Source organism: Patiria miniata, unplaced genomic scaffold (genome assembly GCF_015706575.1).
Source record: "Patiria miniata isolate m_02_andy unplaced genomic scaffold, ASM1570657v1 HiC_scaffold_20, whole genome shotgun sequence".
Lineage (NCBI taxonomy): Eukaryota > Metazoa > Echinodermata > Asteroidea > Valvatida > Asterinidae > Patiria > Patiria miniata.
Genome location: NW_024037059.1, coordinates 6,052,791 through 6,077,369, shown reverse-complemented (window position 1 = coordinate 6,077,369; position 24,579 = coordinate 6,052,791). Strand labels below are relative to the sequence as shown.

The window sequence follows — 24,579 nt, the reverse complement described above, 5'->3', positions numbered from 1 at the left end:
AAAAAAAAATCTATCCCAATAGAACTGTGCCTGTATACATTTCAACTTTGCTGCTTTAAAGTTATGTTAACACACTGAGGGCGCTCTTTACTCAAGGTGAGTAATGTAACATTGAGGGCACTGTTTCTCAAATATATTTTTTTAAGTTATCAAAATGTTGAGGGCGCTATTCTATAATATTTAAAGTGATTTTTTTTTTAAGTTGGTTTTTCTAAATATTGAGGGCGCTGTTTATGAAATAAATCACAATTATTAACCAAAATTGTAAGATGGTGTTGCTTGAACTTTATTTCCATCTGGTTTGAACTTGTATATTTATTTTTTTTTTTTTTTTAATTTTTTTTTTTTATTTGACCTTGAACTTGAACTTCACCTTGAACTTGACCTTTTACCTGACCAAAAAAAAAGCCCAGCCACACACAGGCCCCCCCGGTGCGCACACGCATGTCCCCGCCCACAGACACCAACAAGCAGCAGTCACCCAACTACCCACACCAACTTGTGACCAACTATTGATGAGTGTAAACAGCGCCCTCTAGATCTTGCAAGTTGTGCAATCATGGATAACCCAAGTAGAAAACAACATAATAAGGATCCTATTAAACTCCGACAATCGGTTCAGTTTTCTACAAGGCAGATGGTACTTTGGGTTTTTGGTTATGACCGTTGCCACGGTAACCCACCATCTACTCTAAGAACGACAATTAAAGAGACACTCTGCATCTTTTCCGTTATTGTTCCTCTCAACATATCAGCCGTTCACAGTTACATCATGCCAATTAATCCGATCAAATAAAATAAAATACCCAGCATTCAGTTTCCTTGTCATGAAGATTTTCTTGGATATTTCCAGTGTCGGATAATATTTAATCAATCGTAATGGCCACAAATTACTTCGGTAACTTTCCACAGTTTTAACTCTAATTGTTAGGCTGTTTTTACAGTAGTTGTTTTTACATTTAACATGTACGTCTAACGAACAAATCGTACATTTGTTACTGACATACGGTAGATGATACCACACGTATAATGCTCAATGTTTTCCTTTGCAGAAAAGGACAAGTTTAATTTTACATACTTTCAGCTGCAAAAATATTGTGCTGAACATTCACCAAGTTAACCTGTATTGATGTACAGGTAGTTCCAAATGGAAATTTTACAGACTATCGTGCAAGCATTACAGTAAACAAGGCTTTTGGTAGCACACAACTTTCCTAAAAGATTAAGTAGTTAATAATTCGCAAGATATTTCCTTACTTATTTTCATGGAGTATTTTCGGTGTAATTTTCAGTCAAGGCTGTTAGAAGATGCCTTGCATGTACATGTACATGCATGTACATGTACATGAACATTGCATGTACATGTACATGCATGAACATGTACATGCATGTACATGTACATGTACATGTACATGTACATGTACATGAACCACACTTCAATGTTTCCAACAAATATTGAGAGGAGCAAAGATTTTCAAGCTCCATAAATTGTAGGACGAGATTCTTGTGCAAAGATTCCAGAATTTGAATTCATTCTGATAACAAATATTATATTTTCAACTGAAGAATTTTTAGCCATTCTTTTCTGGCTCTTAGTTGTGTCATCACCTTTCGAAAATATTCTTTGGTTCGTTATATTGCATACGCCAATGGCTTTGGCACAAAATTGTTGACAAAATGTTTTCCAAGTTTAACTTGGGTTTGCTCTACACAATACTTTGTTTATTTATTGTTAAATTCACGTCTAACAGACAGCTTGCCTTTAGAAGTTTAGGCAACGTGTTGCTTCTGGGTAGCCAAAATTTCAGTACAATACCGAATCAATGAGTTGATTCAAAGGTTAGATTGAATTTCATTCTCGATAGAATCCAATTTCATTTTGTTTTCTTCTTTGATCCTGGATGTGCCCTTCTGAAGAACCATACTGCTCAGTGACTCGGTGGATGATGTGGTAGCAATCTGCCCGTCAGCATCCATAGAAACTGTGACATCCAATATGACACGGGGGAAGCCTGTCCCGTCGCCCATGCTAAGTTTAATTGAAGTTTTCAATAATTCATGCACTGTACAATTTTTAAAATACATCCTCATTGTTACTCATTAAACCCAATGGTTCTCATGGCAAAACTGCAGCTGATTTCACAAACTTTACGCAGTGGTGTAAGTCCACTTGCGCCACACTTTATTGCCAAACTTGCGCAGGAATCTACAATGCGCAACATTTCAGTTACTACAATTTAACAAAAGTTTCCTAGTGCATTTAAATCAGCGACTTGTGCAACAAATTACGGCGTAACTTTGCATTTATTTTAGGTGAAGTAAGTTGTGTGGCGTAGGACACTACAATTGATTTATTTTATCTACAAATTGTGATTGTCAAGCAAGTTATTGCACTCGCAGCTTTGTTTTTGAAATAAATGGATAACTACATGTATTTTAAATACCTGCGACAGTTTTTCAAAGTGTTGCCACACAATTCCAAACAAAGTCGAACAAACCGCCACGGGCCATATTTTCAAAATGGCAGGGGGAGGTGATGCAATGCCTTTTTCATGAATGGATACAATCTGACACAAACAGCCATCATAAATGCTGTTATTATCCTATTTAAAAAGTTGCGCAGTTATGCCAAGTTTTGTGAAATTGATCGTAAGCTTATTGTGCATCCGCACAACAAGTTCGTTGCGCAAGTCCTACGCATGGCGCAAGTTACACACTGTTTTGTGAAATCGGCTGCAGTGGAGTAGGTGTGTCTGCATAAGGCAGGTAATGTACATGCTCACATGCAAACCTAGGCAGGTCCTGGGAAAAATCTAAGATATTGAATTAAAATTGCAAATAGAAGCACTGAACTAATATGTCTATGTTCTTTGCCTTTAAGCAACCACGCCATTGACGCTTTTGACATTGGATGGACATAGATTTTTCTATTTCAAGTCAGTAACGGTGTAACGGACACCTTGCATTAACTACACCGAGCCTTGGCTTTAAAACTTCAATACGTAACAAGTTTTAGTGACGACGTGTGTTCAAGTGTGTTCCTGTCACACAAAGAGGCTACAAGTTTGTGCATATTCGACCGTCAAAAGAGGATTACTTGTTCTCTGCCTAATTTCGTACACATGTGTTATCCTGTTGGCGCATGTTGTGTTTCATATATCGCCTCTTAGGCGCAGGCAAAGCAGCATTTACAGTGTATGTGTTGAGTCTCAAATGCTTGTGCCAAACAGTTGCGCGAAGAATTCATCTACGCAATCAAGCACGCATTGCGCAATGTTGAAAATGTTCCAAACATGCACGCTTGTTGCTCGAAATGTGTTTGAAATACGACGCAGCTGATGCGCGTTACGCAAGTTCACGCTCAAAATGCCGATGCATGTGGATGGTCTGTAGGAAATGACGTCATTTGAACGAGACCTATTTTGCAATCGGTGATAACCAACCAGTAAAGAACATGTTCAAACTTCTGGACTGGTTCCAACCATTCCTCTATTCAAAGAATGTAATGACTAGCAGAGAACCAGCCTATGTTTTCTTTTGGTTTTTACCACATAGTACATAAATGTATTTCATGCAAGGAGCCCAAATTAAGAAAGGCATTGAACACAACAGCGTCTATTTTTCAGTTGTCTGCATTAATATCGGTAATTTTGGATTTTCCCAGGACCTGCCTAAGTAACACTGTACTTTTAATTTCTTGGTCTTTGACATTAGCCACGATCGTGACAGCAAAGTACGGCAAAATGCGAAATATTCCGACATTTCATCTATCGTTTTCTTTCACAAGGGGTTGACGGAGATTACGTACCATCTAAGAACTATTTCCTGCATAAATCTTAGTCCGACTGTAATTTATATATTTAAAATGAGTGTTAAAATTTCTAGCCTGCATGTTTAAGTTTCCAATATCCCTGCAAGTTTTTTATTTGAAATTTATCTGAATACTATCGTACGATGGATGCCAATTTCAAAAATATACTAATGACTCTATACACGTAGAGAATTGTGAATATTGAAAAACCGAAACAGGCAATTTTTGTGGTCTTTTTCTAGAGTTTACAGAAAATATCAAGGCCCTACATGCACATGTACCTCTTCATCATTTATCTGAATATAGTGCTAGCAGTTACATATCCCAGAGATGCACGTAATAATTGTCTAAACCTGTTTTAAATTAGCAGAAAGTAAGTACTTTTTGCAAGTTCTATTTACGAGTAACTTAATCATCCGTCGTTTGTTGAACATCTACAATTTTCATCCACATCTTGGCTGATGACTCATTGGAAAATCATGATCTTTTAAGTTCAAAAACTTGGTGAGATAACATTCTTGCTGGAACTACACTTTAATCGCAAATGATGTTTCCCAATAAAGTTCTAGATGGAAGAGTTGCTGTAAATCTACAAGTAAGACTTGTTCCTTGTCACCTTAGTCAAGAACAGCATCACATCGTCATGAAACCTATGCAAATTCCCCACATCTTTACCTATATGATCTCATTTTAGATTTTTTTTTTCCCTACATGGTTCAATTTAAGGGAATAACATGACATAACTAAGCAAAATGGTTATGACACCTACTTATTTTTAGGTACTTTATGTAATACTTCTGAAATGCTTTCAATGCTTTCATCAAATGAAAAATCTTTCAACTTTGAACATAAATAAATCCTTTCCGATAAGCATCTTATTTGCACATGACTTAAACTAGACATAGTTACGAGATGGTATCTCCAATCAACTACCCGTCAATTTCAGGTCGGAAGATAGGATAAACATTTTGAAAAGTACAGTTTGAAAGATATCACATGTTCGTTTACATGGATTGCATTTACACACATGCGCATTTTCCGTACATGCTGTCGTTGAGTCCTTTGTCTTCGTGAAAATTAAATTCTTTTCGACAAGTCTTACACTGTCGTAAGGACAGTTTGGACATGGAAAAACATGTGACATGGAGCTGTGATAGTCTTCAGTCTATGGCAATACCAACAATGTCCCAAAAGTTCTCCATTTCTTCTCACGCTAGAACACTATAAGCACTGGGATTTGGTCCATGGTGCTTACATGAATGCAAGTATCGCTAGCAGGCAGCAACGTCCTTACAATTTGCTTATGATGTTTAAAACAAACATATCCAGCGAAAATATATTTTAGACTTATTGCTGAGAATTTGGTTACAAATTTGAAATGAACTGTTTTGACATACATTTGGCTTGCTGGTGCAATTGACTCTTCAAAATATACCTTTAGGATTTTCTCGCTTTTCCTTTTTCTTCTGACTTTTCTAGTCATGATGAAATATGTACATGAAGAAATGAAGAACTTTTGGGACATTTTGTTTCCTACATCACATAATTTGGTTTTGTGACTTGATCAAGACATTGACTGGTCATGTTCTTTCAAACAGAAATTCAGAGAAACAAACTGAGCTCAATTAAATCACGACTGGAAATTTCCTCTGCCAGGATTTTTGCATAGATTCAAGTTTGACTTATCACTAAAGATTGGCAGATTCTTTGTATTCAATCGCTCACTTTGAAGTTTTACATGCGGGATAAAGCATTGGCACTGTGGTCTCATTGTAATCTTGTGCTGATGATTGAAAGCTGAATGGTACAGCCATAAGTGATGCAAGATTTTGCTCTGGGTAGATCACATGTACAGTCATTTGGAACAGAATATGAACAGTCTACCATGACATGGATGTACATGTACATGTACATGTATTCTAAAGCACAGCATTGTGTTGTGCTAGACTTGCCTCAGTCCGTTCTCCGTCCACATCATGTGGGTACTAATGAAACCTGTGCCTGCTGAGCCGAGTTTAGCTCAGATCATATCGATTACAATGCAGGCTACGACATGAGTCCTGTATGTTGTTTTGAGCAGAGGCATTTCGTATCAATACTGTTATTATCAGTAGCTGGTTGACCGTTTGGCTGTAAATTGCATCAGCACTATCTGCACTTAGTAAAGTCCAGACTGTAATATTTTTGTAATTTTAAATTCAATACTATTTTGGATTTTGGAGTCTGCTCAGGCAGACATCAGTGATTTGAGCTCATCACAGACTGCGGCCGACATTAGAATTACAATGCCTTGATCAAGTTTCATGTTAAAACAATGCTGCTTAACTTTCAGCAAGTTTGTTTGATTTTTTTGCCGTCAATTTCAGGAAAAACCTTGGTGATATTTTGTAGTGGCGTAGCTATAGATTTGTGGGGGAGGGAGAGACCTAACATTGATATGTTCAATTTTATCATTTTGGCCTGAATTAAAGGCAAGCCTCAGCTTTCTAGAATTTGATGCATGAGTCAACTGAACTAGATCACTTGATTTTTGTGTTTTTCGATTTTTCAAACAAAATCAGCTCCTCTAGATTGTGAGGCGCATGCTGGATGAAAACTTGACATCCACTGAGGAAACTTCTGCAAGAATCATTCATTTCAAAAATTGGCACAAGGCATTTTTGACCAACTCTTAGTATCCATAATGGACTTTTATCTTAAAAAGTCAAAGCGAAATTTAAACCTTTCCAAAATGTTCAAGAAATCTCAAAATTTCTGTGCCTCATATTAATATGCAGAGTTTATTGTATTTCAAAACGACTCATTGACAAGTGTTTTTTTGGTCAAGGAATACATGCTGATCAAGTGATTGTTTTTTTCTGCAACGTACGTATAGCAAACTCAAGTGACTTTTCATCTTTATCCTGTCATCATTTTAGAGTTGTGTGAACAACTGTTATGTTTAATATTTCCACATGCTCATGCAGCTTTGGCAGGATTGGTTGACTGACGTGTGGATTTAGTGGACCACTGACTGCCTGTCTCCTATTGTGGTTGATCAACTAGCACATCAACCAATTACTGATAGTCTGGTCCCCTCCCTCCCCCGTGGCCATTAGCTACACCACTGTGTATTGCCATAGACTGAAGACCATCTGTACATTACTGCCTTGTTTAATGCAGACTACACCATACTCCTAAGCCATGAGATACACATTTGGGTTTAACAAGCAACACATGAGGATGTACCAGTGCATGAATTCATTCTACAAACTTCAATTAAACTTACCATGGAAGTTGTTGACAGGACTGGCTCCCCGTGTCTGATGTCACAGTTTCTGTTTAGGATACTGAGAGGCAAATTGGTACTCAATCTACCAGGCCATTCACTCTTAATTGATCGAGGGGCTCACACCCATTTTCGATTTGTCCCATGTTTAATTTGCCGCTAAGGTTTTTTCTTTTGGGGAGTTGATGAATGGGAGAAATATCTACACAATTTCTGGATGGAATTTAGCTCATTCTGCAAGCGCCAATTCTTATTTTTTTTTAATTGTGGAGTCCGTCAAGTGAGTTTTTCATCCTTGCTAGCAAGGATACTTACATGTAATTTCAAAGAATTTCACAACGTAGAAACAAACGTCTGGTTGTTTGCAACCATATTTCCCTTGGAAATGTGAAATGAAAATCTCCCTTGTTAAGTGAATCTCTGGCAGACTTGACTCCAGTTTGTACAGTATACTTTCCATCATATTTAAGGTAGTTTCTCCCAAACATGTTTTGTTTTCTCCCTTCTTTGGACAAATTCAGAGCGAGTGTTTTTTGCCCCTCTATGATGTGAGTGAATGGCCTGGATACATCATCCACCCAGCAATCTAACAGCATGGTTCTCCCTCTCTGCACACCAGGCATTTCTCTACTACAGTTTTGAAGAGTTTGGCTACCAGTTTTTGGTTTACTTTTTTACAAATATCTTTAGTTTTTGATGCAAAAACCCCTACATGTACGCATAAAGATGATGACACTTAAAAATTTGAATTTTGTTTCACAGAAATGTCCAGAAGTATCTTTAGACTTTCTTATTTTTTTCATTATAGAAATTCAGTCATATTTAGAATTTTTTGTCCTCTCAAAAACCAGGATGCGATTTTGTTAATTCAATATTTTTTTTGGTGTCAACTACTGTGAACTTCAAATTTAATTGTTTGCAGTTTACTAACTGTAAATTCCGACAGTTAAAAAGTTCCAAATACGACAAATTTAGAATGTGTGTATGCTACCAAAACCATGAATATACAATTCAGACGCGATTGTAATTTTTGGAGAAGCTTGCACCATCTTATTAAATGACATCATTTGGTGAAAACACCTCCCTTTGAGGTGAAATGAGCAAATGCAAAACTAGAATTTCAGAGTTATACTGTGGAAATTACCAAGACAATTGTGGCCAAACAATTGTTCAAACATCATACGACACTGTCAAATATCCTAGAAAGCCCACAACAAGTAACTGATGCTGAATATTTCATTATTTTTTCGGATCACTGGCAATGATGGCTGAGAACTCTTGACATGTTTCAAGTGAGCAATGGCGGAGTTAGACACAGAAGTGTTCTCTTGAGTTGCCATTCCTGGAGTAGTGGACATGTACATCTGCTTTGTAGACAAACTAACCAATTGCCAAAGTTTAAAGGATCCTTACCATGTTGCAGTCTTCCGAGGTATCCACAATCACCCAGGGTGCAAGATTTCGAGGGGAGCTGCATACATCACCAACAGTCAATTCACAAGCCGATGCAGATAGCGGGCAACCACCAACCTGTCAGCGTCTGTGGGCAGGGGACACACGTGCACGCACCAGGAGGGCCTGCATGTGGCTGGGCTTTATTGGTTTTTATTCACAGTGCCTGATGGTAAAAGACAACAATGCAAAAATTGTTAAACTATTTTTCCAAAATAAATGTTGCAAGTATATGTATAATCAGCACTGAGGTACAACTGTGCTTGCGCTTACTATGACCAGAATTTGCATACGCTGTATTTTTTTTAAACGCCATTTTTGAATTAGGCAAAGCTTCAAGTCTGCAAAATCACCAAAATTTGCAGAATTTGGAACTCATCAATGCAGTGTCAAAGAGAAAGAGCCAGTTTTCATAACTCCATGTTGCAGCTTGTGTTTTTAAAACTCCATGTAGCAGCTTGTGTTTTTAAAACTACATGTAGCAGCTTGTGATAAATATATAGCCATGCTTGTTTTGCACAGGTTGAATGATCTGATGGAAATGAACGGTCGCTAAATGTGATCAGCCTAAATGTCTGCAATAGCCATCTTACATTCTATCCTTCAAATCCTCTCATTTCTTAACATCAGTGCTGATTATACAGTTCAAACCAGGTGGAGGATGGGTAAAAACCTAGGAATCTATTATTTGAAGATAAGAACATTCATGTAGCAAAGTAAGAGCTCAACGCCTATCAAAATGATTGCATATATTTTGCACTGACCAAGACGAATGTCTTAAACTGAATGGCAATAGCATTGACAAATTGATATTTATTGGTCGAACATAACGCAAATTTGACAATTTTCAGTTACTGAACTTGATGATTTGAATGCTTGGTTCATTATGAGATGAATTGCCTATGTCCGAAAAAAAGCCCGCGCAACATGTTAAATTTCAAGCGACTTTCCATTAGACGATATTTTGCTTCAACTGTATTCACAGTGGAGTGACATCATTTACCCATCATGCACCTGGCTTGAAAACATTTACCATTCAGGCATTGAATATTGTAATAAAAATTAAATTATTGGTGTAACCAGCCCTCACATCACTCAACAATGATATTTAGTTTTTAAAGTGTGCTTTAGGTCAAATGGACAAAAACAAGTGTGAATTCATTCAGATCATTTGGAAGTCAACTGTTTCAAGCTGTATTTCAAGCTGGGAATATATCCAGTTTTTTGTACACAAGGATCAGGAGTGGTACGTCTGCAAATTACACCCAATGGATGTTTCTGTACTTCACGTACATTCAATGCTCTCATGTCTTTCCACGCACATTTATACAATGTTCCCACAGTTTCAAAAGTTTGATTTCAGACAAAGTGTGAAATTTTTCAGATACCTAGCTTGTTCTTTATGATACATCCTTCAGGACAAAGTTCTTTGTTTTTTTTCTTTCTTTCTTTTGCTCCAATTTTCATAGACTGTGAGGACTGGTTACAAATGAAGAGCTCGTTTCCAAAACGTGACATATACATTTAAAAAAAGTGAAAATTTGAACGGTTTTGAACTTCAAAGAATAAAAATAATATAGCAGCTCTTTTTCAACTTCATTTTTTGACTTATTGATTTCTAGTTGTGTTGAAGAATATAACAGCCAACAAAATTGCTTTTCAGCAGCCAGGAGAGAGCAGGATTCTAAAAGAGAATAAAATGGTGTAAATCACGTCTTGGAAATAAACTCTTTAAATACAAAGTCCATTCTGAACAATGAGAGGTGGTGTCCAAAGGTTATTAAAGAGATAAGTAAAAGTTTAATTTGTATTTCTTCAGTTATTGTAAACTGTGCTAAAAAATGGTACAGTGCCCATAACTTCACAGGGATGCAATTTTTGTCAGAGTGTGCAGATGGTTGACTTTAAAGTCACACTTTTTCAGGCCACTTTGATTATAAAAATAATGCCCCAACCTTTCAGAGCTAAGCAATCAAAATGGACTTTGTATAGCAATTAAGATATATGAACCAAAAGTCCCACCCTCAACCCATGTATCTGTCTGTTTCAGTGGCATAGCTTTGAAGGTGTCCATGCAATGTCAAGAAGGCAACTTGAGGGACAATCAACGATGTTGATTCTGGAATTTAAGCTCAAATCACAAATGCAATTTGATTGCAAGCCAGCAGCTTATTAGTATCAGCTCTTGTGTGTACTTTTTAAACTTCAAGATAAACAGGAACTTTTTTGCCATCTTTGAGATGGGTAAATGAATACATTTATTATGTTCTGCAAGCAAAATCTTTACTTGCGCTGAAAAAAGGTGAAGCTATGCCACTGTGTTACAACCCAACCCAATTTTCTAAACTCAGTTTTCCTTAGTTGATGGCTGTCTCTGTAGCAAGTCCTTTAGCCGTAAAAGTTCTTGGCAATAAAGGTCAGAGCAGCAACACTCTGGAACACAATCCAACATTTGGAGAGCATCGGGAGATGTAGGAGTACACTTCTTGCAGGATTAGCTTGTAGCTTCTTGGAGTGCACATGTATGGTTCAGTCTGTAAAATGTTCAGACAAGATGCATATCCACAGAGTTCAAAATGAATCAGGAACACAACTAAGCAGTTACAGTCATTCATGGCTGGATGAGTCAGACAGTCTATACCATCCACCATAGTCAGTATCTCTTGTCCTGTGCAATGTTTTGAGTGATGTATCAGCAAACTTCCACATGATGAAGGCAGCAGAGCCTGATGAGATGACAGACCTGAGTCGGTGATTGGGGAGTACTTGATTCCAGCAGTCTCTTGAACAAGGCAGTCCATGGTTGACCCTATTACAGAAAGAAAAAGAAACGATGCTTTTCTTAAGTCCTGCAGTTTCATAAAATGGTTTTTCAAAAGGTCACAAACCTCTTTTCGGGTCATTCCGTGCCAATTCAACGGGCCATGGCACCATATGTCACAGATTTTGTTCAAACTTGGTGGAAAGGTTCTGTTAGTTGTTCTTAAGATGATATCAAAAGCAAAAATTCATATTGCTTTCCGTTGAGGTGTTACGGTACCACAAAGTTCAATGAACTTTGCAAAAAAAAAAGGGAAACAGACTGGCCCATAGAATAAATTGCTGACTTTCATGAAAATGTCAGATACACATGAATTTTTTTTGATAATATTAATCTTGAAGATACACTCTTTCTTAATAAAAAGCCTAGAAAATTATATCACCTGAGCCACATGGGGAAAACAATGGTAACCCGTCATTTAACCGCTGTTTATCCATAGATTTTAAGGAGAGCGATTTGCTCTCCTCAAATATTTGAGGAGAGCAATTTATAGCTCTCCTGGATTTTCTTTAAATGAAGGACTGTTTTTGGCCTATGTGTATCTCAGTATGTCTCTCTACCTAATGTTAGTTCAAAAACTAGATGAACATCCACACATAATGTCCAAATTGTAGTTGGGGGGGGGGGGGCTTTTAATACTTCCCTTGTGTTGTGTATCTCATATGGTGTCTCTTACAATTTTCCCTTTTTTTCATAAAAGTTTGAAACTGTGATTTGACATCGCTTTTGTGTGATAAACATAACAGTGATGACAATATTAAACATTGTTAACAAATTGTTAATATTTAACAATTTTGTTCAACAATTTTACTTGTTTTTCAAAACACCCCTCTACATGTAGCTGTGTTATCGTATGTCCCTCTCATGAGTCGTAAACAGCTCCTTTTACGAAGATTGACGAGCGCGTCGTGCTACTCACTGCACGATGTGGTGCAGAGCGCAGGTGTGAATTTCGGACTATGAAATACTGACTCACTGGTAGTATTGCATATTCCTATGTGAGGATTGTGACCGCTCAACCAATAAAACGGTTTAAACATGTTTAAGGCACCGGATTTCACAGAAATCCAAATTTCATGTGACACTCCAAAAGTTTTTAAGACCAGCCAGCTGGTCTTTATCAACCACAAGCTGATTTACCCGATCATAGATCGGGTAGGGCGTATTTGTGTTGGGGTTGAAAATGTGGGGAGTTAAATGTACAATGTAATTGGGGGACTTAGTTGAGAAGACATGCAGTTATAGAAAAGCAATTTCTGTGGTGCGATCTCAGGCAATTTCTGACCACTATTATAGTAAAAACCAATTGTTTTGAGCAAAAGATTAACTTTTGAACATCATTTTCGAGTTTGGAGTGGGGGGGGGGGGGGGGGGGGAGAGACCAAACTATATCCCACTTTAAGATGTTGGGGTGGGGGTCCCCGTCCCTCACCGATTGACGCCTATGATAATTATGTACCATGGCATGTACATGTATAACTGTCTGTAAATTTTCCGGTTGGTCTGTTAATTAAGTTGGCATTTTGTACAGTTTTGACAATAAATCATAATGCAATAAAACGTGAACGTGTCAAGTTGCAATAGAAATGTTGAATGTTATACCATAAAACTACAAAGTCTGAATCATGGAGGAAGGTCATAATTAAGTTACAGTATTGGACTCTTCAACAAACGTAAACTTGATACTTTTTACAATTTGGAGACCTGCGTGGAAAACTCAATTCAACTTTTATATAAGTTGGCCTTTCAACCACAACATAAGCAAGACCAAACAGCCAACGACGTCCACCAATGGATATTATTATTTATGCAACGTAGTTCAAAGATCGCGATATTTGAAGAAATGCATCGATCCTTCGTTGATCCCAAAACAGGCCCCCGAAATTATAGCGCGGCACTGAATTATACGTGGCGGGCAGCGAACATCACAAAAACGTGGCTCAGCCTTGATGGAAGCAACAGCACTCTATCCATAGAGCTTGCCCTATGCTCTCATGCACGTCTCAATGCTTGTGTTTCAAATATCGAGCACCGTAGACCCAACCTCGTTTCCAGGGTGTGGAGCAAGCTGCAGTACGCGTTGCCATCGACGGTTTTACGCATAGCCGGGAAGTACTATACGCAGTGTAGACTTTCGATTGGTCAGACCGCGCAAGGCATACTAATGTGTAGTCCTTCTGAGTATTAGTTGCACTCGGCGCAGGGGCGGCAAGCAAAGCACAGGGAAGAATAGGGACACTTGGTGGCCATGCACCATGGAGAAAAAATATTTTGCCAGGGTCACCCCATGCTACCGTTTGGTGAATACTCGCTTGCACGCACACCAGAGCTACGTGTATGTTGAACAGAGCGGATCGCGTGCGTTCGGCGCAGTGTTCTAGCCAGGCATCAAATAGCACTAGCACCCGCTACGCTTTCGGAAATAAGCGCTACGCTTAAATCGCGCCGCTACGCTACCGCTACGCTATAAATTTTGGTAGCGAAAAAAAAATATCTGCTGTTTGTTCGTATACAAGCGCAGCGACTGTGAGCATTGCGCACTGGCCGTACGACACAGCGAAAAATAAACAACGATCCCACCGCACGTACCCCGTATGATACCCCTACCGTGATGCTGCGCCACACGCATTCGCTATGATAGCAATAAGCACGTGCTGTTTTGTGCTGCGTAGATACAGCGCTCCGTACGGACGTACGTGGACCACACCATTTTGCGCTATCAGGTGTGCTTTCCTAAGGTCAATATTTACAAACATTTCAACTGTTTTAAAATTATAAATAATACTTTTTATCAAGTCCGAAACATATAACTGTTTGAAAATAAGTCCTTCAACGTCGGAACATAATTTTTGTAAAGGATTTATTCGAGAAACGATGTCCAAAGAAAGGTTAAGCACCCCTACGATATCAATGGATCCGTCCCCAAAGATGGCCGCACGTGAAGATTTCTTCTCGAAGAATGTCGCTGTCGAAAATTTGGATTTTTGACTACACTACTCGTTGCTGATAATAACAGTTCAATAAGTTTGGTAGTAACGGATCTGTTTGTTCTTAGGACAAAACCAATCAGCAAGTATTGCAACAAAACAAGTTTTTTTAGCGCTCCACGAATGCGTAGCTTTCTCAAATGCTGAGGGAAATTTGGTCGCGTAGTTCGCCGGCGTAGCCGGTGTGGGCTGGCCCGCGCCGCGCCCGCACGCCGGGCCGGCCGCGGCCGGGATAGGAAGCAATTCCCGGTGATTATTTCTCATCGTCATTATCTACAATTATATTTTTTAACATAACAAAAATGAGATTTCTCCTTCACATTGTGTTGTAGCATATTGAAATTGCAATCGCCGACGACTTTTTATGTCTGAGACCTCCATGGTTTTACAATTTCTCTCCCTGCCGATCGGATGGTTTTATTTACAAATTTAAAATCGGAACTACTGCTACTACGGCAGCGCTACACAACACAAGGCTTCTTGAAATATGAAATGTTCATGCGATTTGTTCTCACACTTAACATTGACAAAGTAAATCCCAATTTTTTATAAAACATTGAGGAACTACTAAAAATGGTTAAACATCAGAAAGCATCCATCTTGGAACAACTTATACATTGTAAACGTAATCTAAAATTTGAAAACAGAAGAAACTTTACAGGAGCAAAAGTATTAATCATTGAAACAAATAAAACAAAATTTCTTATAATTTTAAACACTTCTGCAAAAAAAACTCAGGGGAAAGTGGCAGGGAATCGCCTCAGATTGCACCACAGAGCATCTAGAGTCCAAAATTTTTCGGGGCCCTTAAGCAGGCCCCAGACCCCACGCCGTAAGGGCTCCGCGCTCGCATTAGTCGCCGAACCAAAATTACCCCTACGCTATAATTTCACCCTGGCTAGAACACTGGTTCGGCGGCGGCGGAAAATAAAATAAAAACGGAAATAAAATCAATGCTTACGCGCGGGGGAAAAAGCGGGGGGAAATCTGGACCATCAGAAGAAAAAAAGCAGAAAACAAAATGTGGCACGCTGAACAAAAAAGCGGAAATCTGCTAAATAGCGGAGATTTCACACCCCTGATTGACGATGAGAAATAAACACCGGGAATCGCTGCCGGCAAGTTAGCGCATGGCCCGGCAGCATGTGCCAACGAATGACAACAGATGCTGATTTGTTTTGTCCGAATAAATAAGTCCTTTTTTACAACAAAGCTTATCAAATTGTTGTGATTACTAACGAGTAGTAACATCAAAAAATCAAGTGTACGATCGTACTTTCTTGCAGCTAGCACGATGCATGGGCGAATCCATTAATTTCGTAAGGGGTGATTTAGTGCCAGTTTTGCGTTTAACGTCGTTTCTTGAATACATTTCCAGAAAAAAATATATATTGTGACGTAGAACAACTGACTATCGTATAAAGAAATGTTTCGGACTCCATAAAAAGTATTAGTTGTCTTTTCTTCTGCGGAAATATCGATAATTATTGTTCCCAAGACGGTACACCACTTTATTACCCAAAATGGTTTGGTCCGATCATACAGCGTGCGTGTTGCATGCATGACCGGGGCACGCATGCAATCACATCAGATTCCAACGAAAGGGGTCCTACTAAAGCGCGTCAACAAGCGTCAACAAGCGTCAACAAGCCTCAACTTTATATGGTAAAAAAGGCAATAAAGAACATCTTCTGCAAATCAATTAAAGTTAAAATTATATTAAAACTTGGTTTTTTGAACACGAAATGTACGGCGAAATTGTCGATAAAAGTTGGCCACCATCTTGTTTATGTGTAGCTAGCCGTACTACGCATGCATGAAGTGTACAGAGCCATACTACGCATGCGCGAAGTCTACAGCGCCATCCAAACAAGATGGCGGCCAACTTTTATCGACAAATTCGTTGTACATTTCGCGTTCAAAAAACCAAGTTTTAAAATAATTTTAACTTTAATTGATATGCAGAAGATGTTCTTTATTACTTTTTCTACCATATAATTAAAGCTGTTTTTAATGTCCAAAAGCCTCTACAAAATTTGTTGATGCTCGTTGATGACCGTTGAGGCTTGTTGACGCGCTTTAGTAGTACCGAACGAAAGAGTTCGCTCACGCACGGCCCGCCGGCCGGCCAGCGCAGCAGTGTATACCGTCAACGCTCGGTAGCGAACCTCAGTATCTTTTCGTGGGATGTGCTTCCACTGTTCGTTTAAAAAAATGATTTGCCTCAGGTAACAATTGATAATTCGTTTCAGCAACAGATCTTATTTTAAACCAGTAGTGAGAAAACCTTGGGTATTTTTTTTTGTCACGGAAAATGTGAAGCATATCGATAGCATATCGGTTAACTTCAAGCATATCGGATTTTTTTCGAAGCGTTTAGGCCCGATATCCTAGTGTATGCCTGGCTAGAAGCCTGCTTATAAGTTATATGTCGTATGTACGACTAATATCATCGACAGGGTACGACATACATTGTATATGTCGACAGGGTATGACATATCAAACATATGACATAATGTTGACAGGTGTCGGTACGACATATACATAGCTGCCAACTTTTCAAAATCCCAATTAGTAATCAACCCGCGCGGTCATTTTCAACTGCTCCTAATCCTATTATCAAAAGTGTATGTACCAGCTTTACCAACATCGAGTACAGGTACATGGTTTACATGTGCATACCATTCTTGTTGTGAAGAATAATGTACTGTAGGCCAAAAGATAATAAAAAAAAAAAAAAATGATAATATATTTTTTAAAATTAATTTTGCTTTACTGTCTGTGCATGTTCGTTGAAGTCAAATAAATAATAACAATAATTACATGTGCGCATTTTTTTTTTGAAATGCATGCTATCGATGTTGAGTTTCGAGCTCGTATCGTGTTTTTACACACAATGATTTAGGGCCACCGTATGCAATAGAAATATCCTGCCAACATACCTTGCAAACGCATGCTGATCTATCTTTTCTGGACGTTGTGATAAACTCAAACTTTATTACCAATTATTCCAACCATACTCTTATTTTAAATTCCATGATTAAAATCTCGCACTGATGGGTCTCATCCCGGCAATAAGCGACCAAATGTGCTCACGATCGTCATTGAAAAGTACTCACACATACAGAACAGTACACACACCCAACCACCCATCCACAAGATGCACACAAATGGCACACCCTTGAAAAATATTTTTAGTCTGGTCCTCAAATACTCCAATGCGCACACTGCAATGATGTCTATCAGGTGCTTGACTGCATTGCTTATTAGACTTGTCACCGGTCCATCCTTTATCCCATCATTTCGCCAGAAACGATACTTTACAAGTATTTTTTTTTTGTTAGGGAGAAAATGGGAAATTCGTAATGTTTAAGTGGCAAATCGTATTTTCGTAATTAAACAAACAATTCGTAATCATTACGAAAAAATCGTAACAGTTGGCAGCTATGCATATATGTCGTGCATAAGTCGAGTCGACAGGGTACGATATATGTCGCTTACGACAAAGTCGTATATAAGTACGACTTAATATCTCGTGTGTACAAAATATGAATTGTAACTCGTATCATCTACTTGTTTGTCGATTATGTCTTACATACAACACATCTTGTGAGAACGAATTGTACCTCGTGCGATTTACATCTACGACATACATGTACATGTACATGTCGTACGTATGTTGTAGGTACGACATACGATTCATGCATACGCATTAAAATACATGTGTCGTACGTATGTGATGTAATTTGCACATGGTACGAATTCAGGGAGAGTTTTTTTTTCACCATGTACCTGACAGTTTCATATATTTCCATCCCAAAGTCAATAGCTCGTTTCTTGCAGTAATTCATACGGGTGCCTATAGATACGAGTTAACCTGCATTCGATTAAATGGGTACGATTTGACGTGGGTCTGAGTTGACCTGTTCCCTACATTCACTGTCATAGCACGGGCAGGTAGCGGTCTGATAATGTACGCTGTTGCACCGACAAAACGTCGGCAGACTGTCTTGAACTCTCCTATTCGCAATACATTGGAAATAGTATCATTTTGAACAATTGTTCACTCAATATAGCGGCATATTTCATTTGTTTGTAATGGGATTGAAATACCTGGACATACCATGGTTTGAGTGAACATACATGTACATGTACGTGGTGTATACAGTAATTTGCGGGATCATGATTATGTATGTCGCGGGTCAAAGTTTACGGGCTTTGATTGGGTATCGTGTAATATATGCGCATCAGAAATTTTCGGCCGATTTCGGTCGAAACTATAAAGAAACACATAAGGAATTCGCCACGGTTGCGTCAAGGCTATCTTGCGCCTCGACTTACTGTACGGCTGTTTGCGGAAGTGTGTGTGGGACGTACGTACATGCACACAAAGCACACGCAAGGGTCGTTGAGGCTAACGGCAGGGGTTGCCCTTAACTTTTTTTTTTGACTGGCCAGCCGGACCAGTTGGCTAGAATTTTGACTGGTCCGCCAGGTTTTTGACTGGTCCGTCTTATACAGCGTGTACCAACCAGTTAATCAGTTTCACATAAGTCATAATTAGACTATAGTCAACACCCATGTCATCATGGCACCTGAGCAATAGAGGTCTATTTTCTTCCTTCATGACCTGAGGCCGCAAATAAAAAATATAGTTCTGCCTCAGATTACATGCCTTTCAAAAATAGGGTCGGTTGGTCGGATTTTGGTTTTTTGTGGGCACATTTTTTTTTATGCAGATTGAATGGGGTATTCAATTAGGCCTCAGTATGCGAAGTTTTAGCCTGATTTATTTTCATTGCACTACGAAAGCTATACACAAAATGATGGCCACAAAAAGTGAATAAAACCTACCTTAATTAGGCCAAAAAAAATAGTTCTGCTTCCGATTACATGCCTTTCAAAAATAAGGTTGGTCGGTCGGAAATTCTTTTTTTTTGCCAATTTTTTTTATGCAGATCGAATGGGGTATTCAATTATAATAATGCGAAGTTATAGACTGATTTCCATTGCACTACGAAAGCTATACACGAAATGGCAACAAAAAGTGAATAAAACCTACCTTTAATTATTGTCCATATATTTACGTTCGATAATTTCAAAAAATAATGGAAAATTCAGGTCGTTCGCACCATATGCTTAACGCTAGTCAAAACACGGGGATCGAGCTGGCCAAAAAATAGGGTCGGTCGGGTAACCGGAAGCAGAACTATTCTTTTTTTTGGCCTAAGGTCGAACCCATTTCTTAATAAAAAGCCTAGAAAACTATATCACCTGAGCCACATGGGGATTTCTCCCCTTGTTTTGGGCAAATTTTAAGGCGGATTTCTGGCTGGGGCCATATTGAGGGTCACCCAGATCAGGGAAGACAGCTACAATTGCTCTTTCTTTTACATAAATGTCAATATAGTAGTCAGAGATTACATTAACATTGAAATTAAACAAAGTTAATGCAAAGTTCCAAGATTAGGGGCCTTCAAAATTTGAAAAAAATGCATGCGACGCATCATGACGGATCATTTTTGACCCCCCGTAAAATTAAGGTGTGAGGCATGATGGGTATTATTTCCCTATATTCCTGCTCTACTACAGTAGTTGTACCCATGTCTCTAAATTCAGCTTCCAATTCAATTTCAATCTCAAGATATCTGTCCTTAAAGTCAGCGATTTATTCTATGGGCCAGTCAGTTCCCTTTTTTTTGGCAAAGTTCATTGAACTTTGTGCTACCGTAACACCTCAATGGAAAGCAATATGAATTTTTGCTTTCGATATCATCTATAGAACAACTTACAGAACCTTTCCACCAAGTTTGAACAAAATCTGTGACATATGGTGCCATGGCCCGTTGAATTGGCATGGAATGACCCTTTCAGGAGTTGTGAACTATTGTGTCCCCTATCCAAGACGTGACTTTTATACGAATATTTGCTCACAAATGGCCATAAGAGAGCGATTACACCCAATTATGATCTCATCATAAGCAGTTTTTAATTTTAAATGTTTTTCCCCAAAAAATTATGGAGTCGATTCCAAGTGGAATCGTCATTCCCAGACGGAATTGGAATCAATTACAAAAATGCTGGACTCGTCCAACTCATCCTATCCCCAACTCGTTATAATTTTGTTGTTTGGCAAATTTACTATTCAAGTCAAACATGTGTCAGCGTGTAATTCAAATATCTGCAAATATTTCCTTTTTCAAATCGTGGAAGTTGTCTGAAGGGCTTTATAGCTTTATGTAAACTGTAACTTTGCAAGTGTCATTAGTCGCATTAAAATGCACACAAACATGAACTCTGTCTTGGTTTTCCATGTACTAAAAGTAGCCTGGTTCCATTTTGAAAATTCTCCACAAATAACATTCAAAACCGATGCATGCCCCTACTGGTGATAAATGTGTTGTTTGGCAAATCTACTATTCCAGTCAAAAATGTTTCATTCAAATATCTGCAAATATGTGTACTTTGTATAGTAGGCATCCAAATCAGAATTGCTATTTAAGTGGTTTTCTTACCTCTGGGTTTTCATCAGTCTCTTACACTGCATACTCCATCTGGTCCATCGATCAAAACGAATCACAGCTAAGTCTGTTCCTCATTTGACATGTTCACGACATGTGTGGTTGTGGATGGAGCCAAAAACACTGAAGGAAATGGTCAAGTCCTTGAAGCTTACAGATGTCACAAGCATTGTCACTAACATAACAATCCATGGTAGCGTATTCTGTAGCAAGTTAGTGTTTTGCTGGACTCCTGTCAGGTGAAGAGCATTGTCAGAGTACACACAGGAAAACTTCATACAGCAAAAATGTTTGAACACACTGGCGTTGCATGCAGAGGTGAACATGACCACTTGTTGATGAATCACTGGTGGGAAGTATCTCATGAGGTCTTGGACTATGCATGCTCACACACGAAGGCTTGTTGGCTCCATGACTTGCTGAAGATGTGAGGATGTAATGACATTGTATTCACCTTCCTTTTTTAGTATGAAAAACAGGCTGGTATACTGAAAGAGACATGGAGAAAATACTTCATTAATTATCCAATAAAATATTTCATGCTTCACAATGGGCAGTGCAGAAGATAAAAATACGGTAGGACACCAAACACTTGCCAACCATTTACCATACTGTACTTTTGCAAGCCACAATGGACATACATCAGTGAAATTTGTTCTGCAATGGCATTCTCAAGGCATGTGATGAATCAACATCAATTGCGAGGGTTTAATTGTGGCCAGATGTATTTGGCACCGAATTTAACTCTACAGTACGTCACGGATCCTAAACACGAGGATAAACGACTCGGCCCAACTCCTGGTTAGACGCGTGATAACGGCCTGTACTGGTGGCAAATACCATGAAAACTTTTCAACAAAGACCACTGTGCGCGGTGGCTTTTAGATTTGCAAGGCTCTGCGCTTGATCTGGCCTCGAAGTCTGTCAAACCAGCAAATTATATTTTTGAATATTCATGAGTCTACTTTTTTCGGTCTTTATTATTGAATTCTAATAAGTGATAACTACATAACCATGGAAATGCGGAACAAATGTCTTTAGCTTTAAGATGAACAATGAAATGTTTTGTTTCATCGGTTCGGCATCACATCTCTCTAAAACTTTTTAATAAAAGCTTCATTAAAAACGAAATTTGGGTAAACGGTGTTCTCCTCGAAATTTGACGTTTATTTCCCGGGTAAATACTTTATCTATGACGACAAAAACTGCACAATACCATCTGGAATTTGGGAGAAATTTGACAAGTACAATATAATCACAGACCAGAACTCAAGAAAGTTATCCACTAGCACTGAGTAATACAATGAAATCATTCCATTGTGGAAGACAGTACAAATCTTCTAAACAGAAGATTAAACAGAAAAAAAACATAAACGACATGCCTGTCTCCGTAATGTCACATTCACATATCACTTGTAGGGCTGAGCAGAAAATGTACATTGTACAGAGTACAGTTTTTAAATCCACTTTTTTCCATAAGAAAATGTTACCTACTGATATTTCAGAATTAAATCTGGACACTCCTCATTTACAAAACGCACCAGTTGCAAAGTCTCTCCATTATTTCTTTTTTTGAAATATCAAGGCAATGTTGAGGGATGACAATTATAATGCAAACAGAAACAAATCACTTAAAAAATTGTCTGCACAGTTTCAGCTCCTACAGCATGCATCCAGCACATGAGAATACCAATGCAGGCCTGTGATTGGCTGTAAGTTTTCCTTAATTTGCATATGTAAATCTGTACTTCAGGGTTACCTTATATGGTAATGAAATTCAATGTTTTGGGCTCTGGGCTGACTGACTACCCTCCCATTGGCTACTGGTGTTTGTATCAAAAACAGAGTTTTGGGATGAATGCAGGCTTGGCAACCTTGGCAACCTGGGCGACAGGTAGGGGGTGCAAGTTGTTGCTTAGTCTGAGGCATTTTATCACACACTGTTGCCAAAAAGACTTAATCCAATGAAAATAAAAGGAGAAAACAATCTTTTCGCTGGGGATAGGGCTAGGGAGGAGAGGTTGCTCTGTTGTGCACGCACCTCCCAACCCCCCTTCCCCTCCCCCTTAAAAAAAACGGAAAAAAAGTTCGGAATTTTTTTAGTGTAATTTTGGTCACTTGGCTATCTGCTGTATCGTGGAAAAAAATCCACTTCTAAGACTCCTAAATAAAATAGTCCCATAAATGTGACGGTAATACTGGACTACCTCCGTATTAACCGTCACAAATCCACATGTGGTAAATTGGACGGAGAGTCCGTTGCTAAGGGAGTCAAAAATCCATTCGAAATCACAATTGTTTTGTCACTTTATACTCACACAATGCCGTCTACAAGTTAAACTGCTTAATATCAACAAAATATTAAATTCGGCACCTTCAGAAGTCTAGTTATCTTGTAATTTCGAGTTGAATTCGGAAGACTTTTACAGCCATTGTTCACGAAAGCGTCGTGTTGCATGACGTCATGGGTTGTGATAAATTGTGCCCTCACTAGCTTGCATCATATTTTGACAATGTGCATTTGTACGGCTGTTGCCTGTCATTCAGTTTTGGTCAAAAGTGCGCCCGCATACATGCACTCTCCGTCCAATTTACCACATGTGGATTTGTGACGGTTAATACGGAGGTAGTCCAGTATTACCGTCACATTTATGGGACTACTATTACTAAATAAAATAGCTAGCAATGTTGAAAACCAACATGAATGTCATGGAAAGAGGGCAGGTTTTTAATTTTTGAACGGAACATTTAGAGCAAAATGGTGACGAAGATAGATCAGGCAATTCAAGAATGTCTATTTTTTTTAGAAATTTCACATGGAAATTTTTGCAGCCAAAAAATTCCCAAAATGGTGAACTGTTAAAAAGTATACAAACTAACTAACTAGTAGAAAATATAAGAAAGCCGAAATTAATTTTCAATGTTTTCATAACCAAGTAAATGTGCTTCAAAATCTAGAGTAAGGCCCCTCCGGTTTTCCTCCCTCCCCGCCCCCTCCCGACATGCCCGAGTTTTCCCGAGTATCTTCGCCACGTAATTTTATAACACTCACAAGTTCCCTTAAATGCAGGACTTATCAGCCGACATTTCACCTCAAATTGTCCCCAAGGCTTCTCTGTTCATCAAGGGACCATGTGACACAAGAAAATTGGCTAAACTTTGGCAAAAACCTCATTTACAAAACGATAAACTCACCTCTCACTTGTCGAAAAAACCACACGTGCAAGGTAGCCATGTTTGATGTGGGCGAATTCTCCGTTTTTCAATGAGCCAATCGCAGGGCGCCGTGATATGCATACATGCATTATTCATACAGTCGGGAGCCCGGTGTCATGTGATTGGTTATTAGTATATCCGAGGGTATAAAATTTTATTTTCGCACTAAATAAAATCTGTAGTGTAAATAAGCTGTCCTTTTTGTGACGAGGATAAAAAGATTAGGTTCCCAATATCATACGATTGCTTAGCACTCAAGATCCGCTGTTTGGCTGGTTATTTGAAATTGGGGTGTCTGGCTATCTCCCGATCCAACCCTTCCCCCCCCCCAACCTCCTCACAAAAGTGTGTCCTGCCCATTGAGTCACTAATGTAAGTTTTCTTTGTCATCACAAATAATCCATGTAATAAGGAAATCACACAGACAATTAATAGCATGCACAGTACGTTTTAATAGACAAAGCATTTGCAAATAAGGCTAATTAACTAGCAGCACGATTCCA

General features: G+C 38.6%; 1 long non-coding RNA gene across 2 annotated transcripts; it reads right to left on the bottom strand.

Annotated features, from left to right (window-relative positions):
• Positions 1 to 39: 39 nt before the first annotated feature.
• Positions 40 to 24,118, bottom strand: LOC119727169. 2 transcript variants are annotated; one of them, XR_005270910.1, is made up of 3 exons: positions 24,056 to 24,118; positions 20,855 to 21,348; positions 40 to 11,340 (listed from the first exon to the last, which is right to left on the bottom strand). It is a non-coding gene; the product is annotated as an uncharacterized LOC119727169 (long non-coding RNA). The 2 variants fall into 2 exon arrangements; XR_005270911.1 differs by lacking the exon at positions 24,056 to 24,118 and adding an exon at positions 22,355 to 22,485.
• Between the last annotated feature and the right edge of the window lie 461 nt (positions 24,119 to 24,579).